Raw genomic sequence first — 18,306 nt, 5'->3', positions numbered from 1 at the left:
TAATCTTTCCTGCAAGCATTGTGACAAGCTGTTTAAATTCCACAAACAACAGATAAGAGCTCATTCGGAATGGCAGTCTGCCTACAGCTCTTTGGTACAATTGCCCTCACCTAATTTCAATAGTCCAAAAACTTTGTTGCGAATTTCAGCACGTATATTAAAAACCCCTTTACTTGTTTCCGCCCAGTTTCGAACTGAGGACCTTTCGCGTGTAAAGCGAACGTGATAACCACTACACTACGGAAACTTAACTTGGAAGACAGTCCGACCTCTTTTAGCGTACGCTTGTTCAAAAGCGACTGAAACGATAGACTGCCCACTGTCCTTAAAATGGCAAAAAGCTGCTATTTTTGTTGGCAGACTAAACATTTTTTTTTATTACTCTACAGGAAACTTCAATGGTCATTTGTTTTGTTTTAGTCCTTTTCTAAAGAATTTACACCGCAAATCGCCCTGCAAGTGTTCTGACCTGCTCAACAGAAAACCACTGAAAAATGTTAGCAAAGACCATCCACAGTTTCTGCCCAGTTTCGAACTGGGGACCTTTCGCGTGTGAAGCGAACGTGATAACCACTACACTACGGAAACAAGCCCTTTATGTGCAGACAGAAATCTTCTGGTGCAGGCTTGTTAAAAAGTGTACAAAGGAAAAGTGAGCTGAGCCCTCCTGTTGTGGCAAACAGTTTAAATTTTCTGCCAAAAGCCAATTGCTGTTTCTGCTCGGTTTCGAACCGAGGCCCTTTCGCGTGTTAGGCGAACGTGATCACCACTACACTACAGAAACCTCCTTATGTAAGATATGTGCTTTTTTGAAAATGGCTCCATCCCATAATCTTTCCTGCAAGCATTGTGACAAGCTGTTTAAATTCCACAAACAACAGATAAGAGCTCATTCGGAATGGCAGTCTGCCTACAGCTCTTTGGTACAATTGCCCTCACCTAATTTCAATAGTCCAAAAACTTTGTTGCGAATTTCAGCACGTATATTAAAAACCCCTTTACTTGTTTCCGCCCAGTTTCGAACTGAGGACCTTTCGCGTGTAAAGCGAACGTGATAACCACTACACTACGGAAACTTATCTTGGAAGACAGTCCGACCTCTTTTAGCGTACGCTTGTTCAAAAGCGACTGAAACGATAGACTGCCCACTGTCCTTAAAATGGCAAAAAGCTGCTATTTTTGTTGGCAGACTAAACATTTTTTATTACTCTACAGGAAACTTCAATGGTCATTTGTTTTGTTTTAGTCCTTTTCTAAAGAATTTACACCGCAAATCGCCCTGCAAGTGTTCTGACCTGCTCAACAGAAAACCACTGAAAAATGTTAGCAAAGACCATCCACAGTTTCCGCCCAGTTTCGAACTGGGGACCTTTCGTGTGTGAGGCGAACGTGATAACCACTACACTACGGAAACAAGCCCTTTATGTGCAGACAGAAATCTTCTGGTGCAGGCTTGTTAAAAAGTGTACAAAGGAAAAGTGAGCTGAGCCCTCCTGTTGTGGCAAACAGTTTAAATTTTCTGCCAAAAGCCAATTGCTGTTTCTGCTCGGTTTCGAACCGAGGCCCTTTCGCGTGTTAGGCGAAGGTGATCACCACTACACTACAGAAACCTCCTTATGTAAGATATGTGCTTTTTCGAAAATGGCTCCATCCCATAATCTTTCCTGCAAGCATTGTGACAAGCTGTTTAAATTCCACAAACAACAGATAAGAGCTCATTCGGAATGGCAGTCTGCCTACAGCTCTTTGGTACAATTGCCCTCACCTAATTTCAATAGTCCAAAAACTTTGTTGCGAATTTCAGCACGTATATTAAAAACCCCTTTACTTGTTTCCGCCCAGTTTCGAACTGAGGACCTTTCGCGTGTAAAGCGAACGTGATAACCACTACACTACGGAAACTTAACTTGGAAGACAGTCCGACCTCTTTTAGCGTACGCTTGTTCAAAAGCGACTGAAACGATAGACTGCCCACTGTCCTTAAAATGGCAAAAAGCTGCTATTTTTGTTGGCAGACTAAACATTTTTTATTACTCTACAGGAAACTTCAATGGTCATTTGTTTTGTTTTAGTCCTTTTCTAAAGAATTTACACCACAAATCGCCCTGCAAGTGTTCTGACCTGCTCTACAGAAAACCACTGAAAAATGTTAGCAAAGACCATCCACAGTTTCCGCCCAGTTTCGAACTGGGGACCTTTCGCGTGTGAGGCGAACGTGATAACCACTACACTACGGAAACAAGCCCTTTATGTGCAGACAGAAATCTTCTGGTGCAGGCTTGTTAAAAAGTGTACAAAGGAAAAGTGAGCTGAGCCCTCCTGTTGTGGCAAACAGTTTAAATTTTCTGCCAAAAGCCAATTGCTGTTTCTGCTCGGTTTCGAACCGAGGCCCTTTCGCGTGTTAGGCGAACGTGATCACCACTACACTACAGAAACCTCCTTATGTAAGATATGTGCTTTTTTGAAAATGGCTCCATCCCATAATCTTTCCTGCAAGCATTGTGACAAGCTGTTTAAATTCCACAAACAACAGACAAGAGCTCATTCGGAATGGCAGTCTGCCTACAGCTCTTTGGTACAATTGCCCTCCCCTAATTTCAATAGTCCAAAAACTTTGTTGCGAATTTCAGCACGTATATTAAAAACCCCTTTACTTGTTTCCGCCCAGTTTCGAACTGAGGACCTTTCGCGTGTAAAGCGAACGTGATAACCACTACACTACGGAAACTTATCTTGGAAGACAGTCCGACCTCTTTTAGCGTACGCTTGTTCAAAAGCGACTGAAACGATAGACTGCCCACTGTCCTTAAAATGGCAAAAAGCTGCTATTTTTGTTGGCAGACTAAACATTTTTTATTACTCTACAGGAAACTTCAATGGTCATTTGTTTTGTTTTAGTCCTTTTCTAAAGAATTTACACCACAAATCGCCCTGCAAGTGTTCTGACCTGCTCAACAGAAAACCACTGAAAAATGTTAGCAAAGACCATCCACAGTTTCCGCCCAGTTTCGAACTGGGGACCTTTCGCGTGTGAGGCGAACGTGATAACCACTACACTACGGAAACAAGCCCTTTATGTGCAGACAGAAATCTTCTGGTGCAGGCTTGTTAAAAAGTGTACAAAGGAAAAGTGAGCTGAGCCCTCCTGTTGTGGCAAACAGTTTAAATTTTCTGCCAAAAGCCAATTGCTGTTTCTGCTCGGTTTCGAACCGAGGCCCTTTCGCGTGTTAGGCGAACGTGATCACCACTACACTACAGAAACCTCCTTATGTACGATATGTGCTTTTTCGAAAATGGCTCCATCCCATAATCTTTCCTGCAAGCATTGTGACAAGCTGTTTAAATTCCACAAACAACAGATAAGAGCTCATTCGGAATGGCAGTCTGCCTACAGCTCTTTGGTCCAATTGCCCTCACCTAATTTCAATAGTCCAAAAACTTTGTTGCGAATTTCAGCACGTATATTAAAAACCCCTTTACTTGTTTCCGCCCAGTTTCGAACTGAGGACCTTTCGCGTGTAAAGCGAACGTGATAACCACTACACTACGGAAACTTAACTTGGAAGACAGTCCGACCTCTTTTAGCGTACGCTTGTTCAAAAGCGACTGAAACGATAGACTGCCCACTGTCCTTAAAATGGCAAAAAGCTGCTATTTTTGTTGGCAGACTAAACATTTTTTTTTATTACTCTACAGGAAACTTCAATGGTCATTTGTTTTGTTTTAGTCCTTTTCTAAAGAATTTACACCGCAAATCGCCCTGCAAGTGTTCTGACCTGCTCAACAGAAAACCACTGAAAAATGTTAGCAAAGACCATCCACAGTTTCCGCCCAGTTTCGAACTGGGGACCTTTCGCGTGTGAAGCGAACGTGATAACCACTACACTACGGAAACAAGCCCTTTATGTGCAGACAGAAATCTTCTGGTGCAGGCTTGTTAAAAAGTGTACAAAGGAAAAGTGAGCTGAGCCCTCCTTTTGTTGGAAACAGTTTAAATTTTCTGCCAAAAGCCAATTGCTGTTTCTGCTCGGTTTCGAACCGAGGCCCTTTCGCGTGTTAGGCGAACGTGATCACCACTACACTACAGAAACCTCCTTATGTAAGACATGTGCTTTTTCGAAAATGGCTCCATCCCATAATCTTTCCTGCAAGCATTGTGACAAGCTGTTTAAATTCCACAAACAACAGATAAGAGCTCATTCGGAATGGCAGTCTGCCTACAGCTCTTTGGTACAATTGCCCTCACCTAATTTCAATAGTCCAAAAACTTTGTTGCGAATTTCAGCACGTATATTAAAAACCCCTTTACTTGTTTCCGCCCAGTTTCGAACTGAGGACCTTTCGCGTGTAAAGCGAACGTGATAACCACTACACTACGGAAACTTAACTTGGAAGACAGTCCGACCTCTTTTAGCGTACGCTTGTTCAAAAGCGACTGAAACGATAGACTGCCCACTGTCCTTAAAATGGCAAAAAGCTGCTATTTTTGTTGGCAGACTAAACATTTTTTTTTATTACTCTACAGGAAACTTCAATGGTCATTTGTTTTGTTTTAGTCCTTTTCTAAAGAATTTACACCGCAAATCGCCCTGCAAGTGTTCTGACCTGCTCAACAGAAAACCACTGAAAAATGTTAGCAAAGACCATCCACAGTTTCTGCCCAGTTTCGAACTGGGGACCTTTCGCGTGTGAAGCGAACGTGATAACCACTACACTACGGAAACAAGCCCTTTATGTGCAGACAGAAATCTTCTGGTGCAGGCTTGTTAAAAAGTGTACAAAGGAAAAGTGAGCTGAGCCCTCCTGTTGTGGCAAACAGTTTAAATTTTCTGCCAAAAGCCAATTGCTGTTTCTGCTCGGTTTCGAACCGAGGCCCTTTCGCGTGTTAGGCGAACGTGATCACCACTACACTACAGAAACCTCCTTATGTAAGATATGTGCTTTTTTGAAAATGGCTCCATCCCATAATCTTTCCTGCAAGCATTGTGACAAGCTGTTTAAATTCCACAAACAACAGATAAGAGCTCATTCGGAATGGCAGTCTGCCTACAGCTCTTTGGTACAATTGCCCTCACCTAATTTCAATAGTCCAAAAACTTTGTTGCGAATTTCAGCACGTATATTAAAAACCCCTTTACTTGTTTCCGCCCAGTTTCGAACTGAGGACCTTTCGCGTGTAAAGCGAACGTGATAACCACTACACTACGGAAACTTATCTTGGAAGACAGTCCGACCTCTTTTAGCGTACGCTTGTTCAAAAGCGACTGAAACGATAGACTGCCCACTGTCCTTAAAATGGCAAAAAGCTGCTATTTTTGTTGGCAGACTAAACATTTTTTATTACTCTACAGGAAACTTCAATGGTCATTTGTTTTGTTTTAGTCCTTTTCTAAAGAATTTACACCGCAAATCGCCCTGCAAGTGTTCTGACCTGCTCAACAGAAAACCACTGAAAAATGTTAGCAAAGACCATCCACAGTTTCCGCCCAGTTTCGAACTGGGGACCTTTCGTGTGTGAGGCGAACGTGATAACCACTACACTACGGAAACAAGCCCTTTATGTGCAGACAGAAATCTTCTGGTGCAGGCTTGTTAAAAAGTGTACAAAGGAAAAGTGAGCTGAGCCCTCCTGTTGTGGCAAACAGTTTAAATTTTCTGCCAAAAGCCAATTGCTGTTTCTGCTCGGTTTCGAACCGAGGCCCTTTCGCGTGTTAGGCGAAGGTGATCACCACTACACTACAGAAACCTCCTTATGTAAGATATGTGCTTTTTCGAAAATGGCTCCATCCCATAATCTTTCCTGCAAGCATTGTGACAAGCTGTTTAAATTCCACAAACAACAGATAAGAGCTCATTCGGAATGGCAGTCTGCCTACAGCTCTTTGGTACAATTGCCCTCACCTAATTTCAATAGTCCAAAAACTTTGTTGCGAATTTCAGCACGTATATTAAAAACCCCTTTACTTGTTTCCGCCCAGTTTCGAACTGAGGACCTTTCGCGTGTAAAGCGAACGTGATAACCACTACACTACGGAAACTTAACTTGGAAGACAGTCCGACCTCTTTTAGCGTACGCTTGTTCAAAAGCGACTGAAACGATAGACTGCCCACTGTCCTTAAAATGGCAAAAAGCTGCTATTTTTGTTGGCAGACTAAACATTTTTTATTACTCTACAGGAAACTTCAATGGTCATTTGTTTTGTTTTAGTCCTTTTCTAAAGAATTTACACCACAAATCGCCCTGCAAGTGTTCTGACCTGCTCTACAGAAAACCACTGAAAAATGTTAGCAAAGACCATCCACAGTTTCCGCCCAGTTTCGAACTGGGGACCTTTCGCGTGTGAGGCGAACGTGATAACCACTACACTACGGAAACAAGCCCTTTATGTGCAGACAGAAATCTTCTGGTGCAGGCTTGTTAAAAAGTGTACAAAGGAAAAGTGAGCTGAGCCCTCCTGTTGTGGCAAACAGTTTAAATTTTCTGCCAAAAGCCAATTGCTGTTTCTGCTCGGTTTCGAACCGAGGCCCTTTCGCGTGTTAGGCGAACGTGATCACCACTACACTACAGAAACCTCCTTATGTAAGATATGTGCTTTTTTGAAAATGGCTCCATCCCATAATCTTTCCTGCAAGCATTGTGACAAGCTGTTTAAATTCCACAAACAACAGATAAGAGCTCATTCGGAATGGCAGTCTGCCTACAGCTCTTTGGTACAATTGCCCTCCCCTAATTTCAATAGTCCAAAAACTTTGTTGCGAATTTCAGCACGTATATTAAAAACCCCTTTACTTGTTTCCGCCCAGTTTCGAACTGAGGACCTTTCGCGTGTAAAGCGAACGTGATAACCACTACACTACGGAAACTTATCTTGGAAGACAGTCCGACCTCTTTTAGCGTACGCTTGTTCAAAAGCGACTGAAACGATAGACTGCCCACTGTCCTTAAAATGGCAAAAAGCTGCTATTTTTGTTGGCAGACTAAACATTTTTTATTACTCTACAGGAAACTTCAATGGTCATTTGTTTTGTTTTAGTCCTTTTCTAAAGAATTTACACCACAAATCGCCCTGCAAGTGTTCTGACCTGCTCAACAGAAAACCACTGAAAAATGTTAGCAAAGACCATCCACAGTTTCCGCCCAGTTTCGAACTGGGGACCTTTCGCGTGTGAGGCGAACGTGATAACCACTACACTACGGAAACAAGCCCTTTATGTGCAGACAGAAATCTTCTGGTGCAGGCTTGTTAAAAAGTGTACAAAGGAAAAGTGAGCTGAGCCCTCCTGTTGTGGCAAACAGTTTAAATTTTCTGCCAAAAGCCAATTGCTGTTTCTGCTCGGTTTCGAACCGAGGCCCTTTCGCGTGTTAGGCGAACGTGATCACCACTACACTACAGAAACCTCCTTATGTACGATATGTGCTTTTTCGAAAATGGCTCCATCCCATAATCTTTCCTGCAAGCATTGTGACAAGCTGTTTAAATTCCACAAACAACAGATAAGAGCTCATTCGGAATGGCAGTCTGCCTACAGCTCTTTGGTCCAATTGCCCTCACCTAATTTCAATAGTCCAAAAACTTTGTTGCGAATTTCAGCACGTATATTAAAAACCCCTTTACTTGTTTCCGCCCAGTTTCGAACTGAGGACCTTTCGCGTGTAAAGCGAACGTGATAACCACTACACTACGGAAACTTAACTTGGAAGACAGTCCGACCTCTTTTAGCGTACGCTTGTTCAAAAGCGACTGAAACGATAGACTGCCCACTGTCCTTAAAATGGCAAAAAGCTGCTATTTTTGTTGGCAGACTAAACATTTTTTTTTATTACTCTACAGGAAACTTCAATGGTCATTTGTTTTGTTTTAGTCCTTTTCTAAAGAATTTACACCGCAAATCGCCCTGCAAGTGTTCTGACCTGCTCAACAGAAAACCACTGAAAAATGTTAGCAAAGACCATCCACAGTTTCCGCCCAGTTTCGAACTGGGGACCTTTCGCGTGTGAAGCGAACGTGATAACCACTACACTACGGAAACAAGCCCTTTATGTGCAGACAGAAATCTTCTGGTGCAGGCTTGTTAAAAAGTGTACAAAGGAAAAGTGAGCTGAGCCCTCCTTTTGTTGGAAACAGTTTAAATTTTCTGCCAAAAGCCAATTGCTGTTTCTGCTCGGTTTCGAACCGAGGCCCTTTCGCGTGTTAGGCGAACGTGATCACCACTACACTACAGAAACCTCCTTATGTAAGACATGTGCTTTTTCGAAAATGGCTCCATCCCATAATCTTTCCTGCAAGCATTGTGACAAGCTGTTTAAATTCCACAAACAACAGATAAGAGCTCATTCGGAATGGCAGTCTGCCTACAGCTCTTTGGTACAATTGCCCTCACCTAATTTCAATAGTCCAAAAACTTTGTTGCGAATTTCAGCACGTATATTAAAAACCCCTTTACTTGTTTCCGCCCAGTTTCGAACTGAGGACCTTTCGCGTGTAAAGCGAACGTGATAACCACTACACTACGGAAACTTAACTTGGAAGACAGTCCGACCTCTTTTAGCGTACGCTTGTTCAAAAGCGACTGAAACGATAGACTGCCCACTGTCCTTAAAATGGCAAAAAGCTGCTATTTTTGTTGGCAGACTAAACATTTTTTTTTATTACTCTACAGGAAACTTCAATGGTCATTTGTTTTGTTTTAGTCCTTTTCTAAAGAATTTACACCGCAAATCGCCCTGCAAGTGTTCTGACCTGCTCAACAGAAAACCACTGAAAAATGTTAGCAAAGACCATCCACAGTTTCTGCCCAGTTTCGAACTGGGGACCTTTCGCGTGTGAAGCGAACGTGATAACCACTACACTACGGAAACAAGCCCTTTATGTGCAGACAGAAATCTTCTGGTGCAGGCTTGTTAAAAAGTGTACAAAGGAAAAGTGAGCTGAGCCCTCCTGTTGTGGCAAACAGTTTAAATTTTCTGCCAAAAGCCAATTGCTGTTTCTGCTCGGTTTCGAACCGAGGCCCTTTCGCGTGTTAGGCGAACGTGATCACCACTACACTACAGAAACCTCCTTATGTAAGATATGTGCTTTTTTGAAAATGGCTCCATCCCATAATCTTTCCTGCAAGCATTGTGACAAGCTGTTTAAATTCCACAAACAACAGATAAGAGCTCATTCGGAATGGCAGTCTGCCTACAGCTCTTTGGTACAATTGCCCTCACCTAATTTCAATAGTCCAAAAACTTTGTTGCGAATTTCAGCAGGTATATTAAAAACCCCTTTACTTGTTTCCGCCCAGTTTCGAACTGAGGACCTTTCGCGCGGGAGCCGAAAATGGTTAAGCTTAACTTCCCTTAACTTTTCCCATTCATTCTCTATGGTAGTGCTTAACACTACGGATGCAATCTACTTTTGGCCACACGTAGACTTCCCGGCGCTGTTTCGCTTTTCCGTGGCGGGGAATTTAAAAAGCGAAGCGTCATCTGTCTACCCGTTTTATTACCGGAGAGATATTTGTTTACCGACTTGTCAGCAAACTTGTTTCGTTTTGTTAGTGTCTAAACTACCTGCAGACAGACTTTAACTCAGGTGAGTGCATATACTTTATTATTCAAATATTTTATCATTTAAATTGCATGTATATTGTCATGTAATCGTATTGTTATCGTGTTGAATGGATTGTGACGATAAGAAACAGCTATTTTATAAGAGTATCTTTGTTTGTAAAGGTGAATGTTTCATCATAATCTCTAACTATGTTTAATATATAAGTTAACATTGCAGAAAGATGTAATGTGCAGTAGTATGGAGGACCAAACCTGCAGTTAAAAATTAATGAATGAATAAATAAATAAATGAATGAATGAATAAATAAATAAATAAAATTAAATGTGATAATAGGAAAATACATAAAGGAATAAACGACTTGATAAAATAATTATGATAAGATTTTAATCAAATATATTTTTGTATAATTTCCCCCAAATATATCATTTTTTGCTTTTATGTTTTAATGTATTTGTATTCGTTTTAATTGTATTTATTTATTATTTTATTTCTTTGTTCAGTTTATTCTTATATTTATTTATGCATTCATTTAATTATATATTTATTTTATATAATATATACTGTATATTTATATATTATTAATATATTATATTAATATATATATTTATTTATTCCAATTTGTTTTTATTTCCAGATATATTTGTTTTAACCTTTATTTATTTAAATTTTCTTTCTTTAGTTTTATATCTATTTTTACAGTATTTCATTTATTGATGTGCATGATAATTAGGTTGGTTGGTCTTGCTTACCAAATATAAATATAAATTTACACATAAATAAAAGCAGAAAGGGAAGGGAAAAAAATACAAAAATGATTTTAAATAAGAATAAATCATATTTATTTTATCAAGTCATTTATTCCTTAATTTATTTTCCTATTATCAAATGTATCTTTTTTTTTTTTACTTATTAATGTTTAATTTCTGCAGGTTTGGTCCTCCTATATTGTAATTAATATCACACACACATATTACATTTAAATTATGAACAAATAGATATATGTGTGCAATTTAATAGTACAATTTAACATTTTTAATTAGTTAAACTTGTTAACTTTTTATATATACATGCATACATTTCTGCATATATATTTTTATATATTATTTTATTTATTTATTTTATAGTAATGGAGGAGGAAGAAGAACTGGAAAGTTTTTCTCCAACAAAATATCTCACACAGCTGAGTAAGTAAATCAAGTATCTTGTCATGTGTGTTATATATACCCATGTCAAATTCTTATAAAATTGGAATAAAAATTGAACATACTGGAGAGAAACCATTCAAATTATAATGCGTAATTTTTAGGCTCATCTGCAGCCACAGGATCCACAGTCTTATTTACAACAGGTTACTTTACACATCCATTTTGGAGGCTTATTCAATTACATACTTATCCTCCATGTTCTTTTGTTCTAACTACTGTTAAGGTTTGAATATACCAGTGGTGAAGGTGGGTGCACTTCATGAATTGTATGCATGCTAAACTGTTATTTGTTGTGGAAAAAATTGACTATTTACTTACAAGCATTTGAACATTATCAGAATGTGCATTACTAGAACAAATAACAGAATAAATAGAATAAAAGAATAAATAATGATTAGTCATTTAATGTAGTCAAGACAATCAAATACATATGTACATTCAGTTTTTAATTTCCTCCCTGTGCTTTTCCTTGCAGCTCCTCCAACAACATCGGCTCCTGTGTGTAGGCCTTCATCACAGGGTGAAGGCTTTGCACCATCTCACGCAGCACAATCAGCCTCTACACCTGCACCAATGCTGTCTGCACTCACTGAAACCCCTGTTCCCAGCTACTTAAACACAAAAGTAAAGACGTGCATTACACACGTGTATTAAATGTGTTATTCACGCATATACAATATTATACATATTAATGCACTTTTAATATATATATATAGTGATGTGAATAAGTGTTTGCCCCCATGCTAAAGTTGCCTAAAAAGAGGAATAAAAATAATCTTTTGGATATTGATCTTAATGCCTTAATTAGAAAAATGTGGAAAACTCCAACCTTTAAGGACACAAATTTTCTTTGTGAATGAATAATGTATCATAAATAAATAAATGTTTTTCCTTAAAATACAGGGTGCATAAGTCATTGTTAAATTCCCATAGAGTCAGGCAGATTTTTATTTTTAAAAGCCAGTTATTTCATGGATCCAGGATAATATGCATCCTGATAAAGTTCCCTTGGCCTTTGGAATTAAAATATCCCCACATCATCACACACCTTCCACCACACCTAGAGATTGGCATGGGGTAGTACTTTCCATAAGATCATCTTTCAATGCAAATCAAACCAGCTATTAGGCTAACTGAAGTAAAACCATGCAAACACTTATTCACACCACTGTATATATATATATATATATATATATATATATATATATATATATATATGGATGTTCATTAAAATTACAAAAGTATTGTATTTTATTGCATTGCATTGTAAGTTCATTTATTGACTAGCATTATTTTATCTTGCTCAGATTTGAAAAAACACTAAATATTAAGTATTGTTACTATTAAACACTGTACATAATTATTTACTTTTAAAAATGTTCTTGTTTTTTTTTTTTCATTTTCTCCACAACCATATTATTATTGCTGTTATTTAATCTATAATTTTAAATTGTTAAATTTCTTTCCATTGTCCATTAAAATCAAACAGTTTAGTCCTTGTTTGCATTGCAATTTGGTGTGTTTTTAAAGTTAATTTTATTGACTTGCATTATTTTATCTTGGTCAGATGTGTAAACACTATTAATAACTGTTAATTAAACATTGTACATAATTATTTGTTATTTTTTTAAATCTTGTTTTTTCCCCAGCTTTATGTTGTTATTATTATTGTTATTATTCATGTTATTGTTTTTTAATCTATAAGTATTTAATACAGTACCTTTTTCAGTTTTACATAATAATATGTATATTATTGTATTATAAATAAAATGATAAATTTACTATTTGGTGTTTACTGGTTGTTTTTCATATATATATATTGGATTTTTGTGCATAGTTAAAGAAATATAATGTGAAAATCTCTAAAAAAATAAAATAAAGGTATATAAAACATTATCAAAATGTTCTTTACAATTATTCACATTCAAATATTTTCTATATTAAAAGAGAACTATACCCTATTATAATTTAAATGTTTATTGAGATAATTGGACATTTCGTACATCCTACACAAAAACAAATCTTAAAAGTTTTATTCTATTTTCAGCAAAAATTTAGTTTATTATATGTAAATCGTACTTGACATGAATTTGTAATCATTTTTTAATCTAGATACAATATATGATATTTGTGGTCGAGACGGGACTCGAACCTATGATTTTGTGTATTTTTTCTGGCCCGCCTCCCTGAAATTTCCTGCGTTCCTATTGGCTGGCAGCGCTCTACACCTACGCGCGACTGGCCTCCGCGTGTAAAGCGAACGTGATAACCACTACACTACGGAAACTTATCTTGGAAGACAGTCCGACCTCTTTTAGCGTACGCTTGTTCAAAAGCGACTGAAACGATAGACTGCCCACTGTCCTTAAAATGGCAAAAAGCTGCTATTTTTGTTGGCAGACTAAACATTTTTTATTACTCTACAGGAAACTTCAATGGTCATTTGTTTTGTTTTAGTCCTTTTCTAAAGAATTTACACCGCAAATCGCCCTGCAAGTGTTCTGACCTGCTCAACAGAAAACCACTGAAAAATGTTAGCAAAGACCATCCACAGTTTCCGCCCAGTTTCGAACTGGGGACCTTTCGCGTGTGAGGCGAACGTGATAACCACTACACTACGGAAACAAGCCCTTTATGTGCAGACAGAAATCTTCTGGTGCAGGCTTGTTAAAAAGTGTACAAAGGAAAAGTGAGCTGAGCCCTCCTGTTGTGGCAAACAGTTTAAATTTTCTGCCAAAAGCCAATTGCTGTTTCTGCTCGGTTTCGAACCGAGGCCCTTTCGTGTGTTAGGCGAAGGTGATCACCACTACACTACAGAAACCTCCTTATGTAAGATATGTGCTTTTTCGAAAATGGCTCCATCCCATAATCTTTCCTGCAAGCATTGTGACAAGCTGTTTAAATTCCACAAACAACAGATAAGAGCTCATTCGGAATGGCAGTCTGCCTACAGCTCTTTGGTACAATTGCCCTCACCTAATTTCAATAGTCCAAAAACTTTGTTGCGAATTTCAGCACGTATATTAAAAACCCCTTTACTTGTTTCCGCCCAGTTTCGAACTGAGGACCTTTCGCGTGTAAAGCGAACGTGATAACCACTACACTACGGAAACTTAACTTGGAAGACAGTCCGACCTCTTTTAGCGTACGCTTGTTCAAAAGCGACTGAAACGATAGACTGCCCACTGTCCTTAAAATGGCAAAAAGCTGCTATTTTTGTTGGCAGACTAAACATTTTTTATTACTCTACAGGAAACTTCAATGGTCATTTGTTTTGTTTTAGTCCTTTTCTAAAGAATTTACACCACAAATCGCCCTGCAAGTGTTCTGACCTGCTCTACAGAAAACCACTGAAAAATGTTAGCAAAGACCATCCACAGTTTCCGCCCAGTTTCGAACTGGGGACCTTTCGCGTGTGAGGCGAACGTGATAACCACTACACTACGGAAACAAGCCCTTTATGTGCAGACAGAAATCTTCTGGTGCAGGCTTGTTAAAAAGTGTACAAAGGAAAAGTGAGCTGAGCCCTCCTGTTGTGGCAAACAGTTTAAATTTTCTGCCAAAAGCCAATTGCTGTTTCTGCTCGGTTTCGAACCGAGGCCCTTTCGCGTGTTAGGCGAACGTGATCACCACTACACTACAGAAACCTCCTTATGTAAGATATGTGCTTTTTTGAAAATGGCTCCATCCCATAATCTTTCCTGCAAGCATTGTTAAAAGCTGTTTAAATTCCACAAACAACAGATAAGAGCTCATTCGGAATGGCAGTCTGCCTACAGCTCTTTGGTACAATTTTCCTCACCTAATTTCAATAGTCCAAAAAATTTGTTGCGAATTTCAGCACGTATATTAAAAACACCTTTACTTGTTTCCGCCCAGTTTCGAACTGAGGACCTTTCGCGTGTAAAGCGAACGTGATAACCACTACACTACGGAAACTTATCTTGGAAGACAGTCCGACCTCTTTTAGCGTACGCTTGTTCAAAAGCGACTGAAACGATAGACTGCCCACTGTCCTTAAAATGGCAAAAAGCTGCTATTTTTGTTGGCAGACTAAACATTTTTTATTACTCTACAGGAAACTTCAATGGTCATTTGTTTTGTTTTAGTCCTTTTCTAAAGAATTTACACCACAAATCGCCCTGCAAGTGTTCTGACCCGCTCAACAGAAAACCACTGAAAAAATGTTAGCAAAGACCATCCACAGTTTCCGCCCAGTTTCGAACTGGGGACCTTTCGCGTGTGCGGCGAACGTGATAACCACTACACTACGGAAACAAGCCCTTCAGGTGCAGACAGAAATCTTCTGGTGCAGGCTTGTTAAAAAGTGTACCAAGGAAAAGTGAGCTGAGCCCTCCTGTTGTGGCAAACAGTTTAAATTTTCTGCCAAAAGCCAATTGCTGTTTCTGCTCGGTTTCGAACCGAGGCCCTTTCGCGTGTTAGGCGAACGTGATCACCACTACACTACAGAAACCTCCTTATGTAACACATGTGCTTTTTCGAAAATGGCTCCATCCCATAATCTTTCCTGCAAGCATTGTGACAAGCTGTTTAAATTCCACAAACAACAGATAAGAGCTCATTCGGAATGGCAGTCTGCCTACAGCTCTTTGGTACAATTGCCCTCACCTAATTTCAATAGTCCAAAAACTTTGTTGCGAATTTCAGCACGTATATTAAAAACCCCTTTACTTGTTTCCGCCCAGTTTCGAACTGAGGACCTTTCACGTGTAAAGCGAACGTGATAACCACTACACTACGGAAATTTAACTTGGAAGACAGTCCGACCTCTTTTAGCGTACGCTTGTTCAAAAGCAACTGAAACGATAGACTGCCCACTGTCCTTAAAATGGCAAAAAGCTGCTATTTTCGTTGGCAGACTTAACATTTTTTATTACTCTACAGGAAACTTCAATGGTCATTTGTTTTGTTTTAGTCCTTTTCTAAAGAATTTACACCGCAAATCGCCCTGCAAGTGTTCTGACCTGCTCAACAGAAAACCACTGAAAAATGTTAGCAAAGACCATCCACAGTTTCCGCCCAGTTTCGAACTGGGGACCTTTCGCGTGTGAGGCGAACGTGATAACCACTACACTACGGAAACAAGCCCTTCACGTGCAGACAGAAATCTTCTGGTGCAGGCTTGTTAAAAAGTGTACCAAGGAAAAGTGAGCTGAGCCCTCCTGTTGTGGCAAACAGTTTAAATTTTCTGCCAAAAGCCAATTGCTGTTTCTGCTCGGTTTCGAACCGAGGCCCTTTCGCGTGTTAGGCGAACGTGATCACCACTACACTACAGAAACCTCCTTATGTAAGACATGTGCTTTTTCGAAAATGGCTCCATCCCATAATCTTTCCTGCAAGCATTGTGACAAGCTGTTTAAATTCCACAAACAACAGATAAGAGCTCATTCGGAATGGCAGTCTGCCTACAGCTCTTTGGTACAATTGCCCTCACCTAATTTCAATAGTCAAAAAATTTGTTGCAAATTTCAGCACGTATATTAAAAACCCCTTTACTTGTTTCCGCCCAGTTTCGAACTGAGGACCTTTCGCGTGTAAAGCGAACGTGATAACCACTACACTACGGAAACTTATCTTGTAAGAGAGTCCGACCTCTTTTAGCGTACGCTTGTTCAAAAGCGACTGAAACGATAGACTGCCCACTGTCCTTAAAATGGCAAAAAGCTGCTATTTTTGTTGGCAGACTAAACATTTTTTATTACTCTACAGGAAACTTCAATGGTAATTTGTTTTGTTTTAGTCCTTTTCTAAAGAATTTACACCGCAAATCGCCCTGCAAGTGTTCTGACCTGCTCAACAGAAAACCACTGAAAAAATGTTAGCAAAGACCATCCACAGTTTCCGCCCAGTTTCGAACTGGGGACCTTTCGCGTGTGAGGCGAACGTGATAACCACTACACTACGGAAACAAGCCCTTTATGTGCAGACAGAAATCTTCTGGTGCAGGCTTGTTAAAAAGTGTACAAAGGAAAAGTGAGCTGAGCCCTCCTGTTGTGGCAAACAGTTTAAATTTTCTGCCAAAAGCCAATTGCTGTTTCTGCTCGGTTTCGAACCGAGGCCCTTTCGCGTGTTAGGCGAACGTGATCACCACTACACTACAGAAACCTCCTTATGTACGATATGTGCTTTTTCGAAAATGGCTCCATCCCATAATCTTTCCTGCAAGCATTGTGACAAGCTGTTTAAATTCCACAAACAACAGATAAGAGCTCATTCGGAATGGCAGTCTGCCTACAGCTCTTTGGTCCAATTGCCCTCACCTAATTTCAATAGTCCAAAAACTTTGTTGCGAATTTCAGCACGTATATTAAAAACCCCTTTACTTGTTTCCGCCCAGTTTCGAACTGAGGACCTTTCGCGTGTAAAGCGAACGTGATAACCACTACACTACGGAAACTTAACTTGGAAGACAGTCCGACCTCTTTTAGCGTACGCTTGTTCAAAAGCGACTGAAACGATAGACTGCCCACTGTCCTTAAAATGGCAAAAAGCTGCTATTTTTGTTGGCAGACTAAACATTTTTTTTTTATTACTCTACAGGAAACTTCAATGGTCATTTGTTTTGTTTTAGTCCTTTTCTAAAGAATTTACACCGCAAATCGCCCTGCAAGTGTTCTGACCTGCTCAACAGAAAACCACTGAAAAATGTTAGCAAAGACCATCCACAGTTTCCGCCCAGTTTCGAACTGGGGACCTTTCGCGTGTGAAGCGAACGTGATAACCACTACACTACGGAAACAAGCCCTTTATGTGCAGACAGAAATCTTCTGGTGCAGGCTTGTTAAAAAGTGTACAAAGGAAAAGTGAGCTGAGCCCTCCTTTTGTTGGAAACAGTTTAAATTTTCTGCCAAAAGCCAATTGCTGTTTCTGCTCGGTTTCGAACCGAGGCCCTTTCGCGTGTTAGGCGAACGTGATCACCACTACACTACAGAAACCTCCTTATGTAAGACATGTGCTTTTTCGAAAATGGCTCCATCCCATAATCTTTCCTGCAAGCATTGTGACAAGCTGTTTAAATTCCACAAACAACAGATAAGAGCTCATTCGGAATGGCAGTCTGCCTACAGCTCTTTGGTACAATTGCCCTCACCTAATTTCAATAGTCCAAAAACTTTGTTGCGAATTTCAGCACGTATATTAAAAACCCCTTTACTTGTTTCCGCCCAGTTTCGAACTGAGGACCTTTCGCGTGTAAAGCGAACGTGATAACCACTACACTACGGAAACTTAACTTGGAAGACAGTCCGACCTCTTTTAGCGTACGCTTGTTCAAAAGCGACTGAAACGATAGACTGCCCACTGTCCTTAAAATGGCAAAAAGCTGCTATTTTTGTTGGCAGACTAAACATTTTTTTTTATTACTCTACAGGAAACTTCAATGGTCATTTGTTTTGTTTTAGTCCTTTTCTAAAGAATTTACACCGCAAATCGCCCTGCAAGTGTTCTGACCTGCTCAACAGAAAACCACTGAAAAATGTTAGCAAAGACCATCCACAGTTTCTGCCCAGTTTCGAACTGGGGAC

The 18,306-nt window shown here is 39.5% G+C and overlaps 1 long non-coding RNA gene and 38 other non-coding genes across 39 annotated transcripts; 1 reads left to right on the top strand and 38 right to left on the bottom strand.

Moving 5' to 3' along the window:
• Positions 1 to 174: 174 nt before the first annotated feature.
• On the bottom strand, positions 175 to 247 carry trnav-uac (transfer RNA valine (anticodon UAC)). The gene has a single exon. It is a non-coding gene; the product is annotated as a tRNA-Val (tRNA).
• Positions 248 to 711: 464 nt separating this feature from the next.
• Positions 712 to 784, bottom strand: trnav-aac (transfer RNA valine (anticodon AAC)). Its single transcript has one exon. It is a non-coding gene; the product is annotated as a tRNA-Val (tRNA).
• A 219-nt stretch (positions 785 to 1,003) lies between these two features.
• On the bottom strand, positions 1,004 to 1,076 carry trnav-uac (transfer RNA valine (anticodon UAC)). The gene has a single exon. It is a non-coding gene; the product is annotated as a tRNA-Val (tRNA).
• A 753-nt stretch (positions 1,077 to 1,829) lies between these two features.
• trnav-uac (transfer RNA valine (anticodon UAC)) lies at positions 1,830 to 1,902 on the bottom strand. Its single transcript has one exon. It is a non-coding gene; the product is annotated as a tRNA-Val (tRNA).
• A 265-nt stretch (positions 1,903 to 2,167) lies between these two features.
• trnav-cac (transfer RNA valine (anticodon CAC)) lies at positions 2,168 to 2,240 on the bottom strand. Its single transcript has one exon. It is a non-coding gene; the product is annotated as a tRNA-Val (tRNA).
• Positions 2,241 to 2,363: 123 nt separating this feature from the next.
• Positions 2,364 to 2,436, bottom strand: trnav-aac (transfer RNA valine (anticodon AAC)). Its single transcript has one exon. It is a non-coding gene; the product is annotated as a tRNA-Val (tRNA).
• Positions 2,437 to 2,655: 219 nt separating this feature from the next.
• trnav-uac (transfer RNA valine (anticodon UAC)) lies at positions 2,656 to 2,728 on the bottom strand. Its single transcript has one exon. It is a non-coding gene; the product is annotated as a tRNA-Val (tRNA).
• Positions 2,729 to 2,993: 265 nt separating this feature from the next.
• On the bottom strand, positions 2,994 to 3,066 carry trnav-cac (transfer RNA valine (anticodon CAC)). The gene has a single exon. It is a non-coding gene; the product is annotated as a tRNA-Val (tRNA).
• Positions 3,067 to 3,189: 123 nt separating this feature from the next.
• Positions 3,190 to 3,262, bottom strand: trnav-aac (transfer RNA valine (anticodon AAC)). The gene has a single exon. It is a non-coding gene; the product is annotated as a tRNA-Val (tRNA).
• A 219-nt stretch (positions 3,263 to 3,481) lies between these two features.
• trnav-uac (transfer RNA valine (anticodon UAC)) lies at positions 3,482 to 3,554 on the bottom strand. Its single transcript has one exon. It is a non-coding gene; the product is annotated as a tRNA-Val (tRNA).
• Positions 3,555 to 4,018: 464 nt separating this feature from the next.
• On the bottom strand, positions 4,019 to 4,091 carry trnav-aac (transfer RNA valine (anticodon AAC)). The gene has a single exon. It is a non-coding gene; the product is annotated as a tRNA-Val (tRNA).
• A 219-nt stretch (positions 4,092 to 4,310) lies between these two features.
• Positions 4,311 to 4,383, bottom strand: trnav-uac (transfer RNA valine (anticodon UAC)). Its single transcript has one exon. It is a non-coding gene; the product is annotated as a tRNA-Val (tRNA).
• Positions 4,384 to 4,847: 464 nt separating this feature from the next.
• Positions 4,848 to 4,920, bottom strand: trnav-aac (transfer RNA valine (anticodon AAC)). The gene has a single exon. It is a non-coding gene; the product is annotated as a tRNA-Val (tRNA).
• A 219-nt stretch (positions 4,921 to 5,139) lies between these two features.
• trnav-uac (transfer RNA valine (anticodon UAC)) lies at positions 5,140 to 5,212 on the bottom strand. Its single transcript has one exon. It is a non-coding gene; the product is annotated as a tRNA-Val (tRNA).
• A 753-nt stretch (positions 5,213 to 5,965) lies between these two features.
• On the bottom strand, positions 5,966 to 6,038 carry trnav-uac (transfer RNA valine (anticodon UAC)). The gene has a single exon. It is a non-coding gene; the product is annotated as a tRNA-Val (tRNA).
• A 265-nt stretch (positions 6,039 to 6,303) lies between these two features.
• trnav-cac (transfer RNA valine (anticodon CAC)) lies at positions 6,304 to 6,376 on the bottom strand. The gene has a single exon. It is a non-coding gene; the product is annotated as a tRNA-Val (tRNA).
• Positions 6,377 to 6,499: 123 nt separating this feature from the next.
• On the bottom strand, positions 6,500 to 6,572 carry trnav-aac (transfer RNA valine (anticodon AAC)). The gene has a single exon. It is a non-coding gene; the product is annotated as a tRNA-Val (tRNA).
• Positions 6,573 to 6,791: 219 nt separating this feature from the next.
• trnav-uac (transfer RNA valine (anticodon UAC)) lies at positions 6,792 to 6,864 on the bottom strand. The gene has a single exon. It is a non-coding gene; the product is annotated as a tRNA-Val (tRNA).
• A 265-nt stretch (positions 6,865 to 7,129) lies between these two features.
• On the bottom strand, positions 7,130 to 7,202 carry trnav-cac (transfer RNA valine (anticodon CAC)). The gene has a single exon. It is a non-coding gene; the product is annotated as a tRNA-Val (tRNA).
• A 123-nt stretch (positions 7,203 to 7,325) lies between these two features.
• On the bottom strand, positions 7,326 to 7,398 carry trnav-aac (transfer RNA valine (anticodon AAC)). The gene has a single exon. It is a non-coding gene; the product is annotated as a tRNA-Val (tRNA).
• A 219-nt stretch (positions 7,399 to 7,617) lies between these two features.
• On the bottom strand, positions 7,618 to 7,690 carry trnav-uac (transfer RNA valine (anticodon UAC)). Its single transcript has one exon. It is a non-coding gene; the product is annotated as a tRNA-Val (tRNA).
• A 464-nt stretch (positions 7,691 to 8,154) lies between these two features.
• Positions 8,155 to 8,227, bottom strand: trnav-aac (transfer RNA valine (anticodon AAC)). Its single transcript has one exon. It is a non-coding gene; the product is annotated as a tRNA-Val (tRNA).
• Positions 8,228 to 8,446: 219 nt separating this feature from the next.
• On the bottom strand, positions 8,447 to 8,519 carry trnav-uac (transfer RNA valine (anticodon UAC)). The gene has a single exon. It is a non-coding gene; the product is annotated as a tRNA-Val (tRNA).
• Positions 8,520 to 8,983: 464 nt separating this feature from the next.
• trnav-aac (transfer RNA valine (anticodon AAC)) lies at positions 8,984 to 9,056 on the bottom strand. Its single transcript has one exon. It is a non-coding gene; the product is annotated as a tRNA-Val (tRNA).
• A 1,427-nt stretch (positions 9,057 to 10,483) lies between these two features.
• On the top strand, positions 10,484 to 11,966 carry LOC148976207 (uncharacterized). Its single transcript, XR_016145916.1, has 2 exons — positions 10,484 to 10,741; positions 10,864 to 11,966. It is a non-coding gene; the product is annotated as an uncharacterized LOC148976207 (long non-coding RNA).
• Positions 11,967 to 13,314: 1,348 nt separating this feature from the next.
• On the bottom strand, positions 13,315 to 13,387 carry trnav-cac (transfer RNA valine (anticodon CAC)). Its single transcript has one exon. It is a non-coding gene; the product is annotated as a tRNA-Val (tRNA).
• Positions 13,388 to 13,802: 415 nt separating this feature from the next.
• Positions 13,803 to 13,875, bottom strand: trnav-uac (transfer RNA valine (anticodon UAC)). Its single transcript has one exon. It is a non-coding gene; the product is annotated as a tRNA-Val (tRNA).
• Positions 13,876 to 14,140: 265 nt separating this feature from the next.
• trnav-cac (transfer RNA valine (anticodon CAC)) lies at positions 14,141 to 14,213 on the bottom strand. The gene has a single exon. It is a non-coding gene; the product is annotated as a tRNA-Val (tRNA).
• A 123-nt stretch (positions 14,214 to 14,336) lies between these two features.
• On the bottom strand, positions 14,337 to 14,409 carry trnav-aac (transfer RNA valine (anticodon AAC)). The gene has a single exon. It is a non-coding gene; the product is annotated as a tRNA-Val (tRNA).
• Positions 14,410 to 14,628: 219 nt separating this feature from the next.
• trnav-uac (transfer RNA valine (anticodon UAC)) lies at positions 14,629 to 14,701 on the bottom strand. The gene has a single exon. It is a non-coding gene; the product is annotated as a tRNA-Val (tRNA).
• A 462-nt stretch (positions 14,702 to 15,163) lies between these two features.
• On the bottom strand, positions 15,164 to 15,236 carry trnav-aac (transfer RNA valine (anticodon AAC)). Its single transcript has one exon. It is a non-coding gene; the product is annotated as a tRNA-Val (tRNA).
• A 557-nt stretch (positions 15,237 to 15,793) lies between these two features.
• trnav-cac (transfer RNA valine (anticodon CAC)) lies at positions 15,794 to 15,866 on the bottom strand. The gene has a single exon. It is a non-coding gene; the product is annotated as a tRNA-Val (tRNA).
• Positions 15,867 to 15,989: 123 nt separating this feature from the next.
• Positions 15,990 to 16,062, bottom strand: trnav-aac (transfer RNA valine (anticodon AAC)). The gene has a single exon. It is a non-coding gene; the product is annotated as a tRNA-Val (tRNA).
• Positions 16,063 to 16,280: 218 nt separating this feature from the next.
• Positions 16,281 to 16,353, bottom strand: trnav-uac (transfer RNA valine (anticodon UAC)). Its single transcript has one exon. It is a non-coding gene; the product is annotated as a tRNA-Val (tRNA).
• Positions 16,354 to 16,619: 266 nt separating this feature from the next.
• trnav-cac (transfer RNA valine (anticodon CAC)) lies at positions 16,620 to 16,692 on the bottom strand. Its single transcript has one exon. It is a non-coding gene; the product is annotated as a tRNA-Val (tRNA).
• Positions 16,693 to 16,815: 123 nt separating this feature from the next.
• On the bottom strand, positions 16,816 to 16,888 carry trnav-aac (transfer RNA valine (anticodon AAC)). Its single transcript has one exon. It is a non-coding gene; the product is annotated as a tRNA-Val (tRNA).
• A 219-nt stretch (positions 16,889 to 17,107) lies between these two features.
• On the bottom strand, positions 17,108 to 17,180 carry trnav-uac (transfer RNA valine (anticodon UAC)). Its single transcript has one exon. It is a non-coding gene; the product is annotated as a tRNA-Val (tRNA).
• Positions 17,181 to 17,645: 465 nt separating this feature from the next.
• Positions 17,646 to 17,718, bottom strand: trnav-aac (transfer RNA valine (anticodon AAC)). The gene has a single exon. It is a non-coding gene; the product is annotated as a tRNA-Val (tRNA).
• Positions 17,719 to 17,937: 219 nt separating this feature from the next.
• Positions 17,938 to 18,010, bottom strand: trnav-uac (transfer RNA valine (anticodon UAC)). Its single transcript has one exon. It is a non-coding gene; the product is annotated as a tRNA-Val (tRNA).
• Between the last annotated feature and the right edge of the window lie 296 nt (positions 18,011 to 18,306).

Source organism: Pimephales promelas, chromosome 13, assembly GCF_988280905.1.
Source record: "Pimephales promelas chromosome 13, fPimPro1.hap1.1, whole genome shotgun sequence".
NCBI lineage: Eukaryota > Metazoa > Chordata > Actinopteri > Cypriniformes > Leuciscidae > Pimephales > Pimephales promelas.
This window is presented reverse-complemented; position numbering and strand designations above follow the sequence as displayed.